Here is a 23,546-nt window from a genome sequence, read left to right as displayed (position 1 = left end):
GAACAATTCCATATTCCCACTTTCCAATCTGATGAACCATAATTTTGTGCAGACTTTAAGCTCAAATTGCTAATTAAAACACTGATTGTTTACCTGATTTACTCTACCTATTATCAAAGTTGGTTATGATTCCTCAGTCATTCATGAGAAAGTATCCAGGTCATATATTGATGGATGTGCAATTAATTTGCTATTTCTCTGTATCTTGACTTATATGAAACCTCTGTAATTTTTAGAGATGGATGTGGAAGCATCATTTAGGCCAGCCTGCTTGATTGTATCTATGCTACTGCATGTCAATAGGCTATTTTCCGGTTAACTTCTCTCCTCTGTGTTCCTACCAAATGTGTCACACGAATTGATGAGTACACATGAGATCACAATAAGATAAACTGGTTTTCAGAGGACTAGTGTTCAGTGGTTCCACAAATCATTCAGCATGATAGAAGCTGGTCTTTGCCAAATTATGGTGCTCAGAATCATTGGTACTGAGAATCACCTGAAAATTTAAGTCTAATAATTGAAAGCAGTGAATGCAACTGTGTTTGTATAGCTGCAAATCAATAGTCCAGGGAGAAAAAAAATCTCATTCATCATCAATCCTGTACTTGTCTTGTGTTATCTTATTTAACCTATTACTTATGTGGCCAACACAGAAAAGTCCCAAACCGGATAAATGTTATGCTTTTAAGCTGGTATGTCATTCCAGGATCGTGACACGTGAATATTAACACAATCTACACATCTTGTATAAAATGTCAGCTTTTTATTGTATTAACCAAAAAATGATGTTAAAGGACAGTTAAATCTTGTCAGACGATTACCATGCCATACCCAGTTCTGCCATGCCCAGTCACTGTAGTCTGCCAGGGCTTTCAAGTGGGATAATTAGTCCTGGGAAAAATCAAGGAGGAGGAGGCACTGGAGTGCACTCTTGTCAAGTTTGCAGATGACACCAAGTTGGGGGAAGAGTTTATACACTTGAGGGCAAGGCTGTCATCCAGAAGGACCTAGACCTGCTGAAGGAACAAACTGAGAGAAATCTTATGAAATTCAACAAGGACAAATGCAAATTCCAGCACATCGGAAGGAGAAGCCCTTTGTAGTGATACAGGCTGGGGACTGACTGGCTGGGGAGCAGTTCTGTGGAAAGGGATCTTATTAGTAGAAAGCAAGCTGAGCATGAGCAAGTAGTGTGACCTTAGGGGGGGGGTGGGGGGGTGGGGGTAGGGGGGAAGCACGCCAGCGGTGTTCTGGGCTGTATTAACAGGAACGTAGCCAGTAAATTGAGGAGAGGGATTATCCCCCACTACTCAGCGCTCATCATACCACAGTGAGAGTACTGTGCTCTGTTTTGGTCTCTCCAGTACAACACAGACATTGATAAACTGCAGTGAGTTTAGTGGGGGAACATGAAGATGTTTGGGAGCTGAAACACTTGCCCTGTGCAGAAAGGCTGAGGAAGCTGGGCTTGTCCAGTCTAGAGAAGAGATGGCTTTGTGGGGAGCTAATAGCAGCCTGCCAGTACCTACGAGAAGGTTATTGAAAAGACAGAACCTGACTCCCCACAATAGCACATAGTGGGAGGACAAGAAGCAATGAGCATCAATTGAAACAAGAGACGTTCCAACTATATATAAGGACAAACTCTTTCCCCAAGAGGGCAGTCAGGCTACCCAGAGATGCTGTAGGCTCTGTCTGTCCTTGGAGGATTTCAACTGGATAAAGCCCTGAACTACCTGGTCTAACCTCAAGTCAACCCTGCTTTGAGCAGGAGGTTGGACTACAGAACTCCTGAGGCCCCTTCCAACAGGACAAGAGGAAATGGCCTCAAGTTGCGCTAGGGGAGGTTCAGGCTGGATATTAGGAAAAATGTCTTTACTGAGAGAGTGGTGAAACATTGGAACAGGCTGCCCAGGGAGGTGGTGGAGTCACCATCACTGGAGGTGTTCGAGGAACGTGTGGACGTGGCATTGTGGGACATGGTTTAATGGGCATGGTGGTGCTGGTTGATGGCTGGACTTGATGATCTTACAGGTCTTTTCCAACTGTAGAGATTCTGTGATTCTGTGATTCTGTGAACGTGAACTACCTCAAGATTAAACTCGGTTATTGAAAATGCTAATCCTGTTCTTTAGTTGTAATGGATGAAATAAATATCTCAGGATTGTTTTGCCTTTCAAATCAGATGAACATACTACAAATTTAAGACGTGGGTTTCCTCAGATTCTTATATGCATATCTTTTCAAGTCCTTCCTTGAGAGTGCTTTTACCAGTAAATGTCAAACATTCACATATTGATAAATTTAACATAGATAACAGACTAATAAAATGATTAAAGAGTAGACAAAATATTTTCTCTTTTTCATTCAAGGTCTTTAATGGACAATTTATGTTAAATCTTGCTTTAATAATTTTAGGCATTGCTCTCCAAACCGACTATCCTATCACCTTCTGAGAAGTCTTTGAAAAAGACTTGGAAGAAGTAAATAAAAGTCTCTGAATAAATCCATCTCCAATAAAAAGTCAAGCTTCTTATCTTAAGTCTCTAATAACCATAGGTTTGACCAATGCTGTGGGATAGTGTCTTTGAGCAGGTCAACACTCTTTTCTGTTGATTTTTTGAACAGGACAATCTTTAGCAGAGAGGAGATAGAGACGTCTGGGGAAAACAGTTTAAACCATTACGACAGGTTTCAACAGAGTACATTGGCTTGATCCAAGAATGGTATCAACATGCCGAGAACAGCGTGTACACAACTGAGACACTGTTTAAAGCTGAAGGACAACCACGGCAGCCATGATTATCACATTTAAAGACAAACCTTCAGTATGCTCAGGAATAGTTAAATAACACTTCACTAGTCATTAATTATCACATATAGCTAAGAATAACTTGTAGTGTGGGGAATAAAAACCTCCAAAACTAGACTGACTTTGCTATACAGTCTAGTTAGCTAAGAAATTGCTAGCCCAATATCTGGCAAAAGGATGCTAGTGATCCTTCTAAGTGTGGTCATTGTATGGTGTCTGCTTTCAAAGTACATCTTGTGGTACAAACATATGTACATATGGAAAGAATTTCAAATACACAGGACTTTTGTCAAGACCTCTGTTCACTATTTTCACTTATCTGAAAGCCTGGAGCAAGCCATTATTAACAAGGTGAATTAAGGACGGGCTATAGTCTCAAAGTGCCCTTGCACCTGCAGATTGAAGTCTGACCCTTAATCTTAACTGATAATATTTTGATAGGTTAAGAGCATACCTCTGTGTGTGTGTGCATGCATGTGTGTGATTTTTAGAACAAATACGCAAATCTTCCTGCATAGATTGAAGTTAAAGTGTCTCATACTAGTCCAAATAATTCTGCCATTATTTTAAACTACAGCTTAGTTTCCAGTTATATCTCAAATCCTTTACTTGTGCAAAACCATTTCAAATAGTTTCGACACCATCCCCTGTCTGTCCTTCACAACACAGATCCAAAACAATGCCATAGTAATGAGGTAACCTGAATGCTCAAAAAAGAATTTAAATACCAAAACATAAACAGGAACATCTTCTGAGTTAGAGGGTATAATAGTGGGGGTATTTCAGTTTTATGTGCACTATCATTTATGTAACCAATATTACTCCTACAGTTGAACAACTGCCAAAAAATAGGTAACAAATTATTCACACTATAGATAAGACCTTAATATCAATTTTTTATTTTCTCCATCAAACCATAAAACGTTTCCTCACTCACAGAATTCCAAGGAGATTATCAGCAATTTCCAATATTTTCAGATGCTTTTTTATCCTGAAGGAAAGTGTCCTAAGCTATATATTGTTACTTACTACTGGCTTGGACTAGAAGCAGAGAATGCAGGAGTGCTCTGTGTTCTACGGCTTTCAAAATCTATTATCTAAAGACTATTCTTGGGTCACCAAGTGCAGTCTTTTGTTATCTAACTTTATATAACCTTTCTCTTAAAATGATCAGGCTCATCTGAACAGCAGTTGGATTTTTTGCTCCCCCATTTTTTGCCCCAGAGTGTCATTTCTTTCTTGAAAACTTTCAAATTCACAATCTGAACTGATTTATGACTAACTTTTACCTTGGGCCATCACCACCCTTTTTCCTTTCCCATCTACCGGTAATTAGTCCCTTGATATTTTCATAAGAAACATTCCAGCCTCCCTTAGATCTTCTTTGGCTAGCCTACATTTGACATGCTTTTGCAGTTTTTCCTACAGTAGCTCTTCATTTCCTCACTTACCCAATGGGCTTTGTTTGAACCTCACTGAAGGATAGTAGCATGAAGTCATTCCACGTTACACACCGAGAGGAGCAGAAAGGCTTTATAAATATTTCATTTGTGGGAAAAGTTTCAATCAGAGCTCACAGTTCCATGAAAAACAGTCAATCAATTGCAATCACCTGAAAAAAACCTGGCATCTTGATTTTTGGTACCCATAAAAGTAGTTTCCATGGTGCAGCTCAATTTCTGCTCTTGATTGGGAAGAATCAACATAAAGCAGAGGGTAGTATTTGTGCTACATTCCATGTTCTTGCACTTTCTTTTTCCTAAAAAACATTCTTTAACATTTTCTATTGCAGGATGACATTACAATGACTTCTGAGGCTTAGCAAATTTTTAACATTAATCTGGGCTATAATAAAAAAGTATGAACACCTTTACAAGCAAAAATATTACTAATGTAAAGGACCGTTTTCTTTCAAAGGCATTGATGAAGATCACACAATCTCCTTTTCCTGTCAGTTTTCCTAGAGTGGGACTCTTATTGCCTCGTTCTAGCTGTATAAAGGTTAAGATTTTGGTCTAAGGTAGTTAGGTAACCAGACTGCTCCTACAGTCAGTGTAGAGTCACGCATCTTAACAAGGCAGTTCAGTAGGTGTCTAAAATATGTGCCCTAGGCTTTCCCTAGACTTAATGCAAAAAAGACAGACACGTTCAAAGGTCTACCACAGATGAGATTAATTTCATTTTCTTTCTTCTACCACCTTCTGTGATGTATAGGAAACTGAAACGGATCATGATCTGAACAGCAGTGTACATTAGCAGTTGTTCCAAAATAATAACCAGAGAAGCACGAGTGTAACTCCAGCACAAGTCAGATCATCATATGGCCCCTGGTGTTGAGTAACTCCCATACTTTCAAAATGAAACAGTTTGCAAACCACCGAAACTGCAAGCCAAAACTTGCTAGGTTGGCTTGTCATCAGAAGAGCTGTTGTGGGAAAGCGCTTAGGGAATATAAATCTGCCAATCTATCCTTTTACTTGAAGTAAATCACATCTCTGTCGGTGGCCCTAATATTAATTTTGTTGCAGTAATGCAAATGAAAAGTGTATTCTTGCATAAAGAACTGAATTCAACTGAAAAGAGCCACATTTTTTCTCAGGCTATATACTGAAAGACGCCTGTTTCTATTACAAATCTACAATTCTTGTAAAAGTCATTTTCTCCATTGAGAAATCCTTTTATGGCAGGATAGTAAACAGTGCAGAAATTCTACACAGCAGAGTTTGAATATTTAATTCATTATAATTGCACCAAGGGCTTTTGGACAATTCTTCTCCTGTATCTTCCCAGTATACAGCCTGCGCTCTGTTGCTTTAACATTTTAGTTTTGCAACACTCCACATCTATTTGTTTTGTACCCTAGAGTCAGCTTAAAATGTGTGAAGCTTTCATCAAAGTTTGCTTCAATTTCTGTTTTAAGTTTTATTTCAGATAAAAGCTTTACTTCCTTTTTTAAAATTTATATATATATTGGTGCCTTAGGGGATTTCTTGTAAGCACTGATGCTAAAGAATAATCTGTGTAATTAGAAAATATGTCTTCATTTTTGGCAAATTACTAAATCCCCCACTCCTCCTCCTCCATTAAAAGATGAACGGTTTAGAAATGAAACATTAGAGTATTTACCAACACAATTAAACTGTGTATAGTGATCTCAATTAGTATACTTTACAAGCAGAAAATAGCTTTGACTCTTCTTTGATTGGCCAGCGAGAATTCATTAACATAATTGGTATCCACTACAGATAAAATTTAGAACACAGCAATGATCTACCAAAATACTATCCTGAAAAGAAAAACATTTTTTTTTAAAAATCTATTCCATTTATAAGATAAAAATATTCAAACCACAATTCACTAAACAAAGTTCCCAAACTGTTGACTATTTCCTTTCAGGTCACCTTGCAGGTCATCCCAATGCAATATCTGAGGAAGTTTCTCTCCTTACAATTCATCAAATGCAAAGTGGTAGCAGCATACACAATAAAACAATCTGTTTTAAACATGAAACAGACATGCATGGTATAACAGATTATTTAAATAAGGAGGTACTAATATAAAACTATCTCTTTCAGAGTCAGTCTGAGGACATCTATTCCTGCAGATGACAATGAAGAAGGAATATGGTTTTCTATTCTAAAATCCTCCTAAATTTTGTGGAGTCCAAGGACCTGACTCAATGGTGCAAGGACTTAATGAAACCAGAAGGGTCCTGATTCTGATTTGCGCTTTCAAAGATCAGTTGAGTGACTGAAAAAGGAAGCAAACAAACACAATTTAAAAGAAATAGACTTATACAAAATCAGATTATTTACATTAAATGAAGAGTAAAGGAAAGAAACTTAACTCACTTAAAACTGGAGCTAGAGTGACCTATGGAAAGAATAAGCTGTAGTTCCTCTTGATACTGACCCAGACAGTCCCTTTCCAATATTGTGTTTTAATACTGAGAAGAAAATATCATTAAAATGCAAATACTGAGATATGGACAGAAACTGCTCACACCCAATGGTTTGCTAGAGAACCTGCTGAAGTGGAAAGACTGTTCAAGCATTAACACATAGAGAAAGAGATCTCTGTTTTACAGTAAAAAAAAAAGGTCAACAAAACCTCCATCCTGAAAAATGCCATGAGGAGAAGGACAAGGTGGAAGAGGGAACAGTTCACAAACCCTGTGAAACCAAAAGTACAGTTCACAAGGTTCACAAAACCTCAAAACAACACAAGGTTTGCCCATCCCTTACTATTAGTCATCTACGAGAAATGTTCCTCCCTGACCTGTAATGAATCCTCTCCCTTGCATAGTTGCTCCTTCTGCTTTTGGATATGGTGCTCTCAGCTAGGGTGCTACACACACTGATTTTGAGGAATCTTTGTTTTAAGTCTGAGAGCGAGCCTACATCTGGCAAAAGAACACGTGACTTCACTACTGGGGAGAGGTGAAAAACTTTATTATAGAGGACACAGATGACATTCTCCGTGTGTTACACTGGAACAAAACCAAATCTTGCAATAAACTAATTTCCAGCAGCCAGCACTGAAACAAGGAACATGATTTTTTTTTTTTTTTTTTTTTCGGTTTACCACTGAGTTTTGTTCTCCAAAAAGGTAAGAAACACATTTCAGTAGCAGGAAGCATACTGATAGCATTCCCGAGGAGACTGACAATTAACCTTCATTTTCATCCACGCCACCTCTCCCTCTTCCCTGCCATTTTAGGACTTGTGAAAATCTAGAAATGCTGTAATAGACAAGGTCCAAGCAAAACAAATTTGTATGGACTCAAGACCCAGTTTCATATACAGAAGTAGTTAACAGGGTTGATTTTCCTTTTCACCCATAATTTTCAGGAACTGACCCTTGGCTGCAGCTACTGTTCTATGCTAAAGACAGTAGAGTTGCATCACCCTGCAGAGAGTACTGGGATAGAAGGAAACAGCTTGCTTCCTGGAGCTCTACATTTGCATTGGAGACATTGGGTGTGATTTGTGACACCCTTAGCTTGAAGTACTATTTCCTTCCAGCATGAGCAACCACTTCTGGTAGCCTGTCTGTGAGGGAGATAAAGGTACGCTTACGCTTACTGTCTGCATATTCCTTTGAAATACTTTCAGGAGATCAAACCCACACATTCTTAAACACAGCAGTTGCAATCCTGGACTCGCAAAGGCTAACTACACAGGAAGTTTGGAATGGAGTGAAAGGGGACAATTTATTTCCAATTAAATAAGGCACAGGTTAGTATAAGAATTTTCTTTCAACATTATGGTTCCTTCTAAAGAGACTGATTTTTGCAGTCATGATACAATGCTTACCATTTTCCCTCCAAAGTCCTACTCCTAAAAGTATTAGAAAGCAACTTGATACCAGACTTCTTTAGTGTTAACTTAGAAACTCTAAAGCAGCCTTATATCCCTGCTTGGTAATAATGAGAAAGGGTGGAGACACACGCTATTTGAACAACAAAGCAAACTGTAAGCTACGATAAATAAATGCCTGAAAGAAAACACCCTGACCCCACCTTTGTCTGATTCAAATGAAAAAATACCAGTTTCACCCAAACCACAAATGCACACATGCACACACACATACACACAGACATTGCAATTCTAAATTCCATGATTTGATGACTGAAGCATTTTGAACAGGTGAATTAGTGCATCAGTAAAAACACTGCCCTTTTAATGAAGACTCACAATATTTACAAAATGCATTCCTTTAACGTTTTTATTTGCTAAAAATTTCAAAAATAAGTTTCAGAAATTACCATCTCTATTTGTTCTTAAAGTTCTATGTAAGCATTTTATATTGCTTTTGCTGTATTATTTGCTACAGTGCTTACTGCTTCCCTTTCTTATAGTGTCTTCCTCAGTTCATGCCTTGCCTTGCCTTATCAATAGATTCTTTGTATCTTTGCTCTTTCTCCATCAATGAAGAGCATCTATCCTAGCTCTTCGTCATACTCCCTGTTTTCACTGTCCTTCCTTTCATTTTTGCATGATCTATGTGTCATCTAGAAATGGAAAGGCCAAATATTTTTTCTTCACACTTCAAGAAATTTCTTGAACTTCTCCCCTTTCTTGACTGCACATGGCCAGAAAACTGAAAAGTATCTCCATACTGAAGGACAAGCTGCAAAGTCACAGAGTAGCTGCTGTCTTCCTGGAGCCATACAGAAATAAAGCATAAGAACAGCCATAACAGGTAAAAACAAAGATATCTTTAGCCTAGTATCCAATTTCCAACAGTGGCTGTTAGCAGATGCCTAAGGGAGAGCAAAGGAACAAGGCAAACAGAGCATATGACTTCTATACATTCTCCCAGCCTCCAGCAATCTGTGACTCAGAGACTTCCTGCATGATCGTATCTACTATCTCCAAACAGGCCTAGGGAGACAAAGAATAAAATAAGACTCAGAGAACATGCTGCTAAGTGAAGCAAAACTAACTTGAAAGGAGGAAAGAAAACATATCTACAAATTGGTCAAGGTATTAAAAATAGCTCTGAAGAAGTTTGCTTTATGTACTGGATGCAGTCTAGCCACAGAGGATAGCAGTCTAAACTTTGTAATCTAGTTGTACAGAGCAACAGGCTGCCACTTTCAGATTTACACACATAAGGAGTCCCTAACACCTTTGGTCAAAATAGGTAATTTGCCTTAACGGATTTAAATAGTAGGTCTTGCTAATCCTTTTGCCTGAAATAGGTTAAGGAACACTCACAGATCTACAAGCTAGTTGCATTCAGAAGAGGGGCACTAAGTTTTTCAACTGGCATAGGCAGACATGACAGGTGCTATCAATCCACAGCAGTATAGAGCCAGAAATGGGAATAGATATACCCTGTGCCAGCTAAAGGTACAATGATTCCCAGCTATCCATCATCACGCTGCCACTGGAGATTACCACATGTACAGTTCTGCAAAATGGAGTGCTGTAGCAACAGACAGAGTAAGTCTCCTGTTGGTAAAGTGAAATCTTGTTTGCCTTACAAAACACAGGTGTCACCAGCAAAACAGGATTAATGCTTTTCTATGACAGCACTCCTTTACCAATTCTTCTGCACTAAACTGGGTGAAGTGCTTCCTAGTCTGCTTCAAGCCACATCAGCTAAACCCCTTCATATTGTTAAATAAACTATTTGAAATAACTTAGCTGATTTTGTCAGAAGAAAATAGAAAGTGCTCATGGAAACTTCCAGCTGAACTCCAGCATAGGTTAAACTATAAAAGAAGGCAATAGTATGCACCTAGGAAGCAACAGTAGGATATCTTCAGTTGCAACAGTTATTTGCAGAGCATATACCTACCTGCAGCCATGGTGTCATAGACAAACCAGTACAACTTGGACATTTTTACTTAATGTATTGTCAATTAATACAAGTTTTTGATCACTGATGCAGGTATTGAGAAAAAAAGACAGCATAATTAAATAACACTTAGAAAAACACATTTCTCCCCCCCCCCCCCCAAGCTCATATTAAGCCAAACATTTCTGCTCCCAGGCTGCTAGTCATAACTACTCCAATACTCATTGTGGCTTACTACACACAGTCTGTCCCAGTTCCTCCAGTGAAGTGACAGGCAGTGCAGGAGATTGTGTTTGTATGTTCAGTGGTTCCTTCTGCCATTCTCTGCTTATTGGTTTCTATCCACACAGTAGAGCATATTGGCTTCTGCACAATTACAAAACCTGGGAAGCAAATGTTGCAGTGTTGCTGGAATACGACCTTTGGACAGATTTCCTCCTAATTTATGGGATCTGAAAGGGGTGTTTGAGTTGTTCTCTCACAGAAGAAAACTAAAAGCTGTTCCACACTGAAGGATGGGGTACACTACCTCTCTGCTTCCATAGAAAGTTCCTTCGTATTTCTTCAAATTCCTCCCACATTTGATAATCCAGAAAAAATGCTTTGTAAGACAGTAAGTATTTGAAGCCTTGAGATATTTCCCATGTGGCGCACCTTTTAGCACAGCTACTGACCAAGCACTTGTGAAGCAGTTGCAATATATAAAGGAGTGTGACCCCTAAATAATTGGCTAGCACATACTTCTGAGTTGCAGAACTACGTAATACTCCACATACCAGCAATGGGCCAAGTCACTGAAGAATCTACTTCCCAGAAAGAAAAGGCTTGATGAGGAATGGAAGAAGGACAAATGGGTAGCAAAGAGCTAAAGGAGCAGTGGCTGCTCTCACGACTCCACAAGGAATTTCAACAAAGGGTGAAAAGATGCATTTCTGAAATCATCTCCCAATTACACAAGCATGAGTGCCAACAGAAAGGTGAAAGTAAAAATATACAGCCAACCATGGAGGGCTGGACCACAGGAGCTTTGACTTAAATAATCTCTTGCTGCCACTAAACAACACTGAAAAATGTGGCTCTACAGCAGCCTAAGTAAACCTAATTACTGGCTGTTGCAGTGCTGCCTTTACATTGCTGTTCCTGATCAGCTTTGGTGCTTGACAGACAAGGTATGTGTAAGTGCACTGAGTTTGGTTATTTCTTTGCTAGTCTAGCTCTATAATGACAGAGTGATAAATCAGCCATGGCTCTACTGGGCACCAACATCAATTCAAGAAAGCAGTGGGAGCATACAACTGAATGGTGTGGGTAGAAGTAGGCAGGAAGGGGAAAAGAGCACCTCCTTCCACAGTAGTGCTCAATCTCAGCCCAGTCAGGCATGCTGAGACATATTGGGAAAATAGGTATTCTTATAGGAAAATTGATGGTCCATGTTCAAGGAAAGATCTACAGTTCCAGCAAGGGTGTTAGTTTTGAAGATAGAAGAAATACTAAGAGAAAGATGGATGAAAAAAAAATCTTATCCATCCTAGCACTTCACGTACTTTAACTGTACATCCTGTAGCAGTGATGCTATCAATTCCCAACTTTCCTGACTGACTTGGCATCTAGCTCCAAGAGGCTCCTCTCTTGATTTCCCAGAGCACAAGATCTTCAGAGCAAATCCACACATAGCCTAGACATCTCACAATGCACTTGGAGAGCTCAAGCCAGCCAACATCCAGAAGTCTGTGCATTAATGTGTCTTCACACCATGTCCATGCTCTTTGGCCTTTATATATTCCCTATTTCTTCAAAAACTCCACAGTGTCTGAAAGACACAACCCTCTTTTTCGTAATATACTACCATTGTGTCAAGTCACACTTCCAGGAATCTGTAAACAGGACTATCGTGGAAGGTTTCAATACACTATTTCTCTCTTGTCCTTCCCCTTTCATACAGAAAAAAAATTAGTAGGATTACCACTTTGCCAGAGCCAATGAGTCTTACAGCAAGGTGAAAAACTTTAATGGAAGGGAACCCTACCTTGTGTACAAAATGTTTTTGGAGCGACTTTTTTGTTCTTGGCAATGCATAATCACATCTTGGGGAAGAATAGATGTCATCACCAAAACAAGGAGGAAACAATATCCAACTGTTCCACCCTCAGATATCTCCAGAGAGGTGAGAGGGGAGGTATCCTATTTGCTGATGCAGCTTTTCACCATTGGTATTGGAGCAGGCACACCAGGAACCATGGAAATCAAGGGCAATTTGGTAAATTTTTACATTTGCAATACAGAGTCCTGAAATAGTAGGGATAGCCTGTAGTGGACCCTTGGTCCATCAGAATATAATACTTATCCTGCTAGGGTGTGAAGACGTACTGAAGGAATACATAGTGGATTTTGAATACAAGACAGATTTCTGTCATCTTGTTTCTGTATGAAGGAAGCAGTAAGCAGTATTTTGCCTGTTTCTGCACACTAAGTGGTAAGATGTATACAGTTTAATACACAAGTGTATCACACATTGCTTGTGAGCTTCCTTCATAAATGATGAAAGCTGTTTTCCTCTTGGACTTGGTATGGCATTCATTGTTACTAACACTATTATTATGGCATTTAGAAGTTTGAAGTTAAAACAGACTCATTACAGTGACAAGTAGCCTAAGAGGAAAGCTTTTCCATTCACTTCTAATGCATTCCATGATTCCTTATCACGCTCTTAAAGCACATCATGCCAGTTTGTATAACGTTATGCAGCAGATCTCAATGTTATGACATTCTGTTATCTGCAAAGTGTAATCCTGAAATCAGAGCAGGCAATGAATTGCATTTGTCCTTTATATAATCCTTTCACTGATTATTATTTCTTGTCAAAGTGCAAAGTTCAGCAATATGGATAACCATGGACCTACACCAAAACAAAAGTGAAAAAAAAGGATATGCGAGCAATACAATATAACTTGAAAAATGAAATTAAAAATGAAACCAAGTACAAGATATTTGACTGTACTCATTTAAGTCTATTTTTCAGAAATATGACCCTCAAGGCTGATAGGTCTTTGTTCTGTTACTTCTTTGTCCTGTGTATAAAGGGGTGAAAAAAAGGCCCATTTGCTCCAGCAAAATAATCATAAAAAGTGATAGGACAGTAAGACCACAACTGCACAGATGTGTCTGCAATGGTCTCATTTAAATCTCCCTTATGGCAGTGGAAATCCTTTTGAATTCAGTGGAGAAAATCCAGGACGTGAGAAATTAGAACTGGGCCCAAAATCCTTGTGAAGCACTGTGGGAACAAACACAGAAGTGTCCAATAATACAACAACAAATGGCAGCAGACGTAACAGCTTGTGAATTATCAGAGGTGGGCTGGCAGAACTGGTATCACTATACTTAGCCTCTTTTTACTTGCACAGAACTTAACAAAACCATAACTAAATTATATTTTTATGACATAAGACTTGTTATTCTTATGGTAAAGCTCAGCTAAAATGATTCAGCCTTGAGATCACTTTATCTTAATGATCAGACCTAAAAATTGTAGCAGATGCATCAACAAGTGCATCAGCCACCTTTTTCCCAAGGGTGGCAGTGGCCTTCTCAGGGGCAAGGCACAAAACTGAAGTAATTAATAAACATTAGATTTTAATCTGATGCCTCAAGTCTGTAAGTGTCCTCAGACACATACTTTTTACACACCTAAAAATGGACTTCAACATTCACATCATGAATTTAAATCTTCTATTTCACCAGAGAATTCATCTTCTATGAAATGGTATGAAAAGCGATTGGATGGTAAGCAATACAACATTGACTCATTCTCTTCTTTTTGACTACAGGACAGATTAGAAATTATGAGGGTTTAGATTTAAACTACAGAGACACTACCTTCAGCCCATGTATTCCACACATTTTCAAAATGTAGGAATTTATTATTAAGTTTCTCATATTTGTCTTTTTTTAAGTATTAGCAATATAGATATACCAAATTTCCCTGCAGACAGATGGCAAAGAACAGTAATTAAATATGGAACCAAGAAATGTAAAACAGAAGTTAAGAAAAGCAGGTAACAGGGGAAATTAAAATTATAGGCAGAAAAATTCTGTGTTCGATAATATGATTAAAGACAACAATTGATTTTTAACAAAAATCAATAGTAAAAGAAATCCTAATTCTTGTGACTGTTGCTACAGAGGTGGCAAGAATATCAATTACATCAGAAAAGGCAGATGACAAAATTGTTAATCATGCAGGACAAGGCAGAGGTGTTCAGCATGTTTCTGTTCTGTATTTGGAACAAAGCTAAGCATGTCTTTGTACCATAAAATAATGGTGATAAATTTCCTTTTCCAAGATTAGCTAAGGATGATGCTGAAGAAAAGCAATTAAAAATAAACACTGAAAAATTAACAGACCTGGGCAACTTTCTCCCAAGAATTCTAAAATAATGAGGAGTCATCTGGATCCTTGAGAATTTCAACACATTTTGAAGACTGAGTTGGCTTTTTGTCTTGCCTTTTGGAATTGTCTTTGCCAGTGCTTCAAAGAGAGAAATGTTATGATCCAAGGCAAACTAATGGCACAGCTGCAACATGACCCCCAATTAAAAGGGGAATTGTTAATGTGTATTATTTTATCCCACCAATTATCAATTCCATTCATAGAATCATAGAATCATTTAGGTTGGAAAGACCTTTAAGATCACCGAGTCCAACTGTAAACCTAACACTGCCAAGTCCACCACTAAATCATGTCCCTAAGAACCACATCCACAAGTCTGTTAAATACTTCCAGGGATGGTGACTTAACCAGCCCGTTCCAGTTCGTATTTATATGGCCTAAATTTATATGAGGGCAGCATACAATTGTGCACATTCCTGTTGGCTGCCACTCTGGAAGCATTGTTGATATCTCATTGAAGTGTTACAGCAAGATGACTGCATGTATCTTGAACAATTTACTCAAAATTATGTACTACACTTCTAGCTTACCTAACTAAAACAACATATTGGCGCTTCTGGGTGAGGCAAGAATAACAAGAGTGAAAGACACAGAGGTTCCCCATGTGAGGAGATAACCCAAACCCTACATAGTAACAGAGGCTGCAGTTCTTAGAGAAAGTGCTAGATACCTCAGCCTCTGACTTTAGTTAGAACTGTCTACAAGGGCTTTCTCACATGTATTTTAAATACAGATTCTGAACTACTAAATATCGTCAGGCTCAGTATTGCAACCAAAGCCTGCAGAAGCAGAATACTGTTAGCTGCCTCTGCTATTTGTGGAAGCAGAGAGAGTGGTGCTTATCATCAGTTTCCTTCTCGGGTGTCATCCAGAAAGAAGTCCTAGTCACCATTCTCTAGCCTAAGCAGTGCTGGGTATACCGTTGGCTTTTCTACTCACTTTCTTGCAGTCCAAGCCGCTCAGTCTTTTCCAGTTTCCAGCTCCATCAACCTAGCAATTACCTATAGCTTCTACTTCAGTAACAGCTAAAACGCATTTTTAGCAGCATGTTCAACACTGCTACCAGGTCCTTCAATACATTTTTTTCTGTATCTGAAATGCAGATAACTTTGTTCCTTTTCACCTCGCATGAAATAAACATTTTATATCGTAGTACAACAGAGTCCTTTTATGCAATAAACACAGAAATGACCTCTGGACCAGGATTTAAAGTCCAGTATTCCTCCATCACACAAGATTACCCTAACCAGGAGGGACACACTCAGAATGCTTCAACTGTGATTTGGAATTTAAATTATCAAGGCTCAAGAATAATTCACACTGCCTACCCTCAAGAATCACTTTACTGTTGAACATACCCAAGATCAATAAAAGTTATTAGAGGACTCCATTTTGGTGTCCATAGAATCTTGTGCTGAAAACTACACACTTCGTCTCAGAGGGTGGATGCATTCAGAGTACCGTTAGCCTGGTAACTAGAAGACCTTCCTCAGAAGCTACAGCTGTGGCTCTTCTTAATGCCAATAGTCTAGAACATAGATCTTCCCTTCTTTTGTAAGGCCCTAACCACTGGAGTATTTTAGTACTTTCACCACAAGACGATGTTTGATTCCCAAGTAGGTGATGTTGCACTCTGCCAAATTCTGCTAGGTGCCTCTACAGACATACCCCTCTGTATGATGAACATCCGCAGCAGTACTGAGGGTTGGCCAAAAGTGATTGTCAAAATAACTCGAGTAATACATGCTCTTCTTCTTCAACCCAGGGTGGGCAGCCAGGATGAAAGCTGTACACCTCATGCTTTGCATTTGGAAAACAGAGTCTTTCGTCTGTGGCACAACTGTCTCTTTCTTGTCTCAGATTCATTGCTGCTAACACATAGTGAAAATTATACAGAAAGGTGGAAAAGATGTCATTAGGAACAAGGAATAATAAGTCCACCAGCAGCAGCCTTTAGTGGGACATGATCACAGGTAGTTGCCAACACACAGCAGAAATGGAAGGGCTGAAGGACAGAGTTTTCAGCTGAACATCACTCCTGGAAGACCAGCAGAGCTAAACAATTATTAGGACTTGAGTGTAAGGACTTATACTGGCTCACTGACATAAACGGACTTGAGAATGACCTCAAGATACATCCTTACTTTCTGTGCAGACAAAAGCACGAGTTAGGTAGTTATGACTGTCCCACATGCTATATCCACATCAGTCTGGTAAAGATTCTGATTATGCATTCATGGAGCATCTGAAAATCTACAGTAAACTGAAAACACACAATAATATCTCACAGAAACACAGTTACTGAAAGGTAACAGAAAGAATTATTCAGGCCATATTGGGTTTGTATGGCAAGGTTTTAGTAGCGGGGAGGCTATAGGAGTGCTTTCTCTGAGAAGATGCTAGAAGCTTCCCCCATGTCTGATCCAATGCCAGCCGGCTCCAAGACAGACCTGCCACTGGCCAAGGCTGAGCCATCAGCAACAGTGGTAGCACCTCTGTGATAACATATTTAAGAAGGTTGCTGCACAACAGCAACTGCAGCCAGAGAGAGGAGTGAGAGTATGTGAGAGAAACAACTCTGCAGACACCAAGGTCGCTGAAGAAGGAGGGGAGGAGGTGCTCCAGACACCGGAGCAGAGATTCCCCTGCAGCCCCTGGTGAAGACCATGGTGAGGCAGGCTGTCCCCTGCAGCCCATGGAGGTCCACGGTGGAGCAGATATCCACCTGCAGCCCGTGGAGGACCCCATGCCAGAGCAGGTGGACTCCCGAAGGAGGCTGTGACCCCATAGGAAACCCACGCTGGAGAACGTTTGAAGGCAGGACCTGTGGACCCATGAAGAAAGGAACCCACGCTGGAGCACATTTTCTGGCAGGACGTGTGAACCCGTGAGGGACCCACGCTGGAGCAGTCTATTCCTGAAGGACTGCACCCTGTGGAAGGGACCCACACTGCAGCAGTTCATGAAGAACTGCAGCCCGTGGGAAGGACTCACATTGAAGAAGTTCATGGAGAACTGTCTCCTGTGGGAGAAAGCCCACACTGGAGCAGGGAAAGAGTGTGAGGAGTCCTCCCGCTGAGGAGGAAGGAGTGGCAGAGACAATGTGTGATGAACTGACTGCAACCCGTGTTCCCCGTCCCCCTGTGCCAGTCAGGGGGAGAAAGTAGAGAAAATCGGGAGTGAAGTTGAGCTCAGGAAGAAAGGAGGGGTGGGGGGAAGATGTTTTTAAGATCTGGTTTTATTTCTCATTATCCCACTCTGATTTGATTTGTCATAAATTAAACTAATTTCCCCAAGTCGAGTACGTTTTGCCCATGACGGTAATTACTGAGTGATCTCCCTGTCCTTATCTTGACCCACGAGCCTTTTGTTATATTTTCTCTCCCCTGCCCAGCTGAGGAGGGGAGTGATGGAGCGTCTTTCGTGGGCACCTGGCATCCAGCCAGGGTCAACCCACTACACAGGTGTCTAAACTATTAGATGCCTAAATAATTTCAGATAATAGCATATCCGAGGCTTCCACATAGGAAGTTGACAAAGCAGATGACAGCAGATGACAAAGGACTTGCACAGTGGTCGTATCATTCTTGAGCAGCAGTAGGAGGCCAAACAGGATAACCTTGCCATCTAAAATGGCATCTCTTTACATACTTGAATTACTTCCTAACTGTGCATAAATACTAACAGAATACTGAGTCCCCACCTCCTCAAAATCAGACTCTTTGGAAGGCTCTCCATATATATTCAAAGCCAGAAAGTCTCACATCTGATCCCAGAAACATGTATGTGGGAAAGGAATAAAAGATAATATGGCTAAAATATATGGCTAAAATATGGACCTATCATTGGACCTATCATCTTGTACGTCCCAGCTTTTGCTGTACAATTTTGTTATCTTTTCTTGGTTTTCTGTGGACACATTTTTAGATCAGGCATAAGAGACTTACCAGCTTGAAATATGAGTAAAATCATCCTTTCAGAAAGCGTAATAGTTAAATTGTAGCATATTGGTTGTTAGATTTTAACATTTAGGAAGCAATTAAAAAAAAACTCGATAAGATACTGATTAACATAACATAAACTACGATAATCTTTACGAAGTCCAAGGAAAAACAACAGAAAAGGAAAAATTATGATCATAACGTTAGTATACTACTACTGATAAGATACACAGTAAAGTGTCCTTTGATCACAGAGTCATATGTGGTTTATGGTACATACCTTAGTTATCTATGAATAAAACATTGAGCAAGGACAGTCACTACGTTTTTAATTATAGTATAAATGTCGGAGTGCATTCAGCTGAGCCTTGATCAAAGATCATTTAATGATACTCATTCCTTCCCATCTTTTTTTTTTTCATTTTAATAGTACATTAACAAACCAGGTATCAACTTTCTGTATATGCTAAATGGAATTGTTCTTATAGACTTGATCTGACTTCAAAAAATAAGAAGTGTGGCCTATGCTGACAAGAGTAATTATACTTACAGAAAAATGTACTCAATACATAACCTTCACCTCCACGTGAACTTCTGTTGTCAATTACATACATTAGCACAGTATTGAGGATCCTTTGTACAAAGGCACACACACCAATTCAGCTTGCTAATGATACTGTCTGTGTCTGATACTAATGAAAGTAGCAGCAACTAGTGACAGTTCTGCAGAAGACTACACGTGGGATGCATGTGCAGGACTGGAGTTTTTGCTGGTTAATAATTACATTCTTTTAGCTTAGCAAAGCTCAGGAACACTGACAGTTTGTCAGTCAGAAAGCTGGGGCACACCCATTCAAAGTAATCTGGTGGTTCCCTGCTGCATGTGGTTCAAAGGACAGATCTTACTTCTGTGATTACAGTAACTTTACAGTAGTTTTCTCATTACAGAGTGGTTGAGAAGCTGAAGTGGAGAAAGTGGAGATGTAGGCACACAGGAAGTGGTGTAAGGTAGTAGGAAAGGTTTGAATGCTTTTACACTGTTCAATTTTGGCTCATGAAGCCTTGACTAGGAGCTTACATAGCCATAAAACTGGTTGAAAACTTAAACTGTTGTTCCAAAGTGCATCCACATATTGCACTTAAAAATGTGAACTTATTCCATCATATACATATTAAAACTACTATATCATTATAACATTTCTTGATTTAACTCCACCACCACTAACTGTCCTTTCAGTCTCTTTTAAATGACTCTTCTTGCTTTTAAAATTAGAAATATATCTCTACATTGAGTAGCAATTAGTAGCATAGGACCATATAAACATACAACATTTTCTTTCACAACGTTGGTATTGTAAGTTTGGTTTTAAATTTAGTGTCAATATTCAAGACTGGTCAAGTGAAGAGCTGACAGCTCTGTATATTAAGTCTCTTTTTGCAAGTCTTTAGTGATTTTATTATTATCATCATAATCATTGAAAACCAATTAAACTTTTCTACCTGTTCTCAAGTATAGAAATACACATTAGTACTGCACTGACTTCTGTAATGAATTTATGATTAACAAATTACTGAATTATTTTCCTAGGAGCACAGCAATGTCCCTTTTGGATCAGGTCACAGATCCAATGGAATGATCTCAATTTTATAGCTGTGATGGTCACCACTCAGATGATAAGTCTTTCATATAGTTCATCAAGTCTAGAGTTAACGATGGTGACGATAGGGTTGAGTGTCTGTGGGTATGAATCAGAGGGAAGGCCAACAAGGCAGATATCATGGTGGGAGTCTGTTACAGACCACCCAACCAGGATGAGGAGACAGACAAAATATTCTATAAGCAGTTGGGAGAAGCCTCACAATTGCTAGCCCTTGTTCTCATGGGGGACTTCAACTTACCAGATGTCTGCTGGAAATACAATACAGCAGAGAGGAAACAGTCCAGGAGGTTCCTGGAGTGTGTGGAAGATGACTTCCTGATGCAGCTGGTGAGTGAGCCTAATAGGGAAGGCGCCCCGCTGGACCTGTTGTTTGTGAACAGAGAAGGCCTTGTGGAGATGTGCTGGTTGGAGGCCATCTTGGGCATAGCGATCACAAAATGACAGAATTTTCAATTGTCAGAGAAGGAGGGGGGTCAGCAGAACTGCCACCCTGGACTTCCAGAGGGCTGACTTTGGCCTGTTTAGGAGCCTGGTGGGCAGAGTCCCTTGGGAGGCAGTCCTGAAGAGCAAAGGAGTCCAGGAAGGCTGGACTCTTCAAGGAAGAAGTCTTAAAGGCGCAGGAGCTGGCCATCCCCATGTGCCAGAAGACGAGCCAGCAGGGAAGAAGATCGGCCTGGTTGAACAGAGAGCTTTGGATGGAACTCAGGAAAAAAAAGAGAGTTTATGACCTTTGGAAGAAGGGACAAGCAACTCAGGAGGACTACAAGGATGTTGTGAGATTTTGCAGGGAGAAAATTAGAAGGGCCAAAGCCCAACTAGAACTTAACCTGGTGACGGCCATAAAAGACAACAAAAAATGTTTCTATGAATACATTAGCAACAAAAGGAGGGCTAAGGAGAATCTTCATCCTTTACTGGACACGGTGGGAAACATAGTGACAAAGGATGAGGAAACGACTGAGGTACTTAATGCCTTCTTTGCCTCAGTCTTTAATAGTAAGACCAGCTGTTCTCTGGGTACCCAGCCCTCTCAGCTGAAAGATAGGGACAGGGAGCAGAATGAAGCCCCCACAATCCAAAGGGAAATGATTAGCGACCTGCTACACCACTTAGACATACGCAAGTCTACGGGACCAGATGGGATCCACCCAAGGGTATGGAGGGAGCTGGCAGAAGTGCTCACCGAGACACTTTCCATCATCTACCAGCAGTCCTGGCTAATCGGGGAGGTCCCAGTGGACTGGAGGTTAGCAACTGTGACGTCCATCTTCAAGAAGGGCTGGAAGGATGATCCAGGGAACTACAGGCCTGTCAGCCTGACCTCAGTGCCAGGGAAGATTATGGAGCAGATCATCTTGAGTGCCATCACGTGGCACATACAGAACAACCAGGTGATCAGGCCCAGTCAGCATGAGTTTGTGAAAGGCAGGTCCTGCCTGACTAACCTGATCTCCTTCTATGACAAAGTGACCTACTTAGAGAACGAGGGAAAGGCTGTGGATATAGTCTACCTAGACTTTAGTAAAGCCTTTGACACTGTCTCCCACAGCATTCTCCTGGAGAAACTGGCTGCTTATGGCTTGGACGGGTACACTCTTCACTGGGTAAAAAACTGGCTGGATGGCCGGCCCCAAAGGGTTGTGGTGAATGGAGTTAAATCCAGTTGGCAGCCAGTCACAAGCAGTGGTCCCCAGGGCTCAGTACTGGGGCCAGTCTTGTTTAATATCTTTATCAATGATCTCGATGAGGGGATCGAGTGCACCCTCAGCAAGTTTGCAGACAATGCCAAGTTGGGTGGGAGTGTTGATCTGCTTGAGGGTAGGAAGGCTCTACAGAGGGATCTGGACAGGCTGGATCGATGGGCCAAGGCCAATTGTATGAGGTTCAATAAGGCCAAGTGCCGGGTCCTGTACTTGGGTCACAACAACCCCATGCAGCAATACAGCCTTGGGGATGAGTGGCTGGAAAGCTGCCTGGCAGAAAAGGACCTGGGGGTGTTGATTGACAGCCGGCTGAAGATGAGCCAGCAGTGTGCCCAGGTGGCCAATGGCATCATGGCTTGTATCAGAAACAGTGTGGCCAAGAGGACTAGGGAAGCGACGGTACCTTTGTACTCTGCACTGATGAGGCTGCACCTCGAATACTGTGTTCAGTTTTGGGCCCCTCACTACAAGAAGGACATTGAGGTACTGGAGCGTGTCCAGAGAAGGGCAAGGAAACTGGTGAAGGGTCTGGAGCACAAGTCTTATGAGGAGCGGTTGAGGGAACTGGGGTTGTTCAGTCTGTAGAAGAGGAGGCTGAGGGGAGACCTTATCACTCTCTACAACTACCTGAAAGGAGGTTGTAGAGAGGTGGGTGCTGGTCTCTTCCCCCAAGTGACAAGTGATAGGACAAGAGGAAATGGCCTCAAGTTGCATCAGGGGAGGTTTAGGTTGGATATTAGGAAAATCTACACTGAAAGGGTTGTCAGGCACTGGAACAAGCTGCCCAGGGAGGTGGTTGAGTCACCATCCCTGGAGGTATTTAAAAGACATGTGGATGAGGCACTTAGGGACATGATTTAGTGGTGGACTTGGCAGTGCTAGGTTAACAGTTGGACTTGATGATCTTAAAGGCCTTTTCCAACCTAAACAATTCTATGAGTCTATGATTCTGTATTTACCCTTCACATTTCAAAATTTTCATAGAAGAATTTTGAAAAGGGAAGGTAGAAAATAATCCAGTTCAATCTGTATTCTAACATTTCTTTAAACTCAAACACAGACACAAGAACAATGCTTTTTTGTTTCATCCCATACAGTAAATGCCTTCTAAATTAATGATTTCTACACGGAATCTTAAGAGATCATCTGTTGCAGTGTTTCTCTAATTTTAACTGAAGGATTCTGATTTTAACTGAAGGATTATGTATTGATCTACTTTTGCAACTTGCTATTTTTTACCAAATACCAAAAAAAGTAAACCTTGACTATTTTTTTTACTTCTCTTTTTTCCCCACTCAATTTTGGTTGGTGTATGTGGGCAAACATAAATATTCATGAACACTTTGTGATGTCTTATTATTTCCACCGGTACATAGATTATAGGTTGAAAAATACTCACCCATTCTATCCCATTGAACAAAACACTAGGATCAATTTTTCACATTGCAGCAGTTTAAGTATAACACTACTGAAACAAACAGAATTAAACCAGCCAAATACAGGACTTTATTAAGAATTGCCTTGTTACAGAAACTATTCCAGCACTTTGGCTCACTCTATACTAAGACCCCAGAGCAGGCAGAGGTGGACCACCTCCTCCTTACTCACATTCCTTATTCATTGATTTGCCAATGTCAGTATCAAATCATTCTACAAGATAGAAAGTTG

Source organism: Gavia stellata, chromosome 4, assembly GCF_030936135.1.
Source record: "Gavia stellata isolate bGavSte3 chromosome 4, bGavSte3.hap2, whole genome shotgun sequence".
Lineage (NCBI taxonomy): Eukaryota > Metazoa > Chordata > Aves > Gaviiformes > Gaviidae > Gavia > Gavia stellata.
This window is presented reverse-complemented; position numbering follows the sequence as displayed.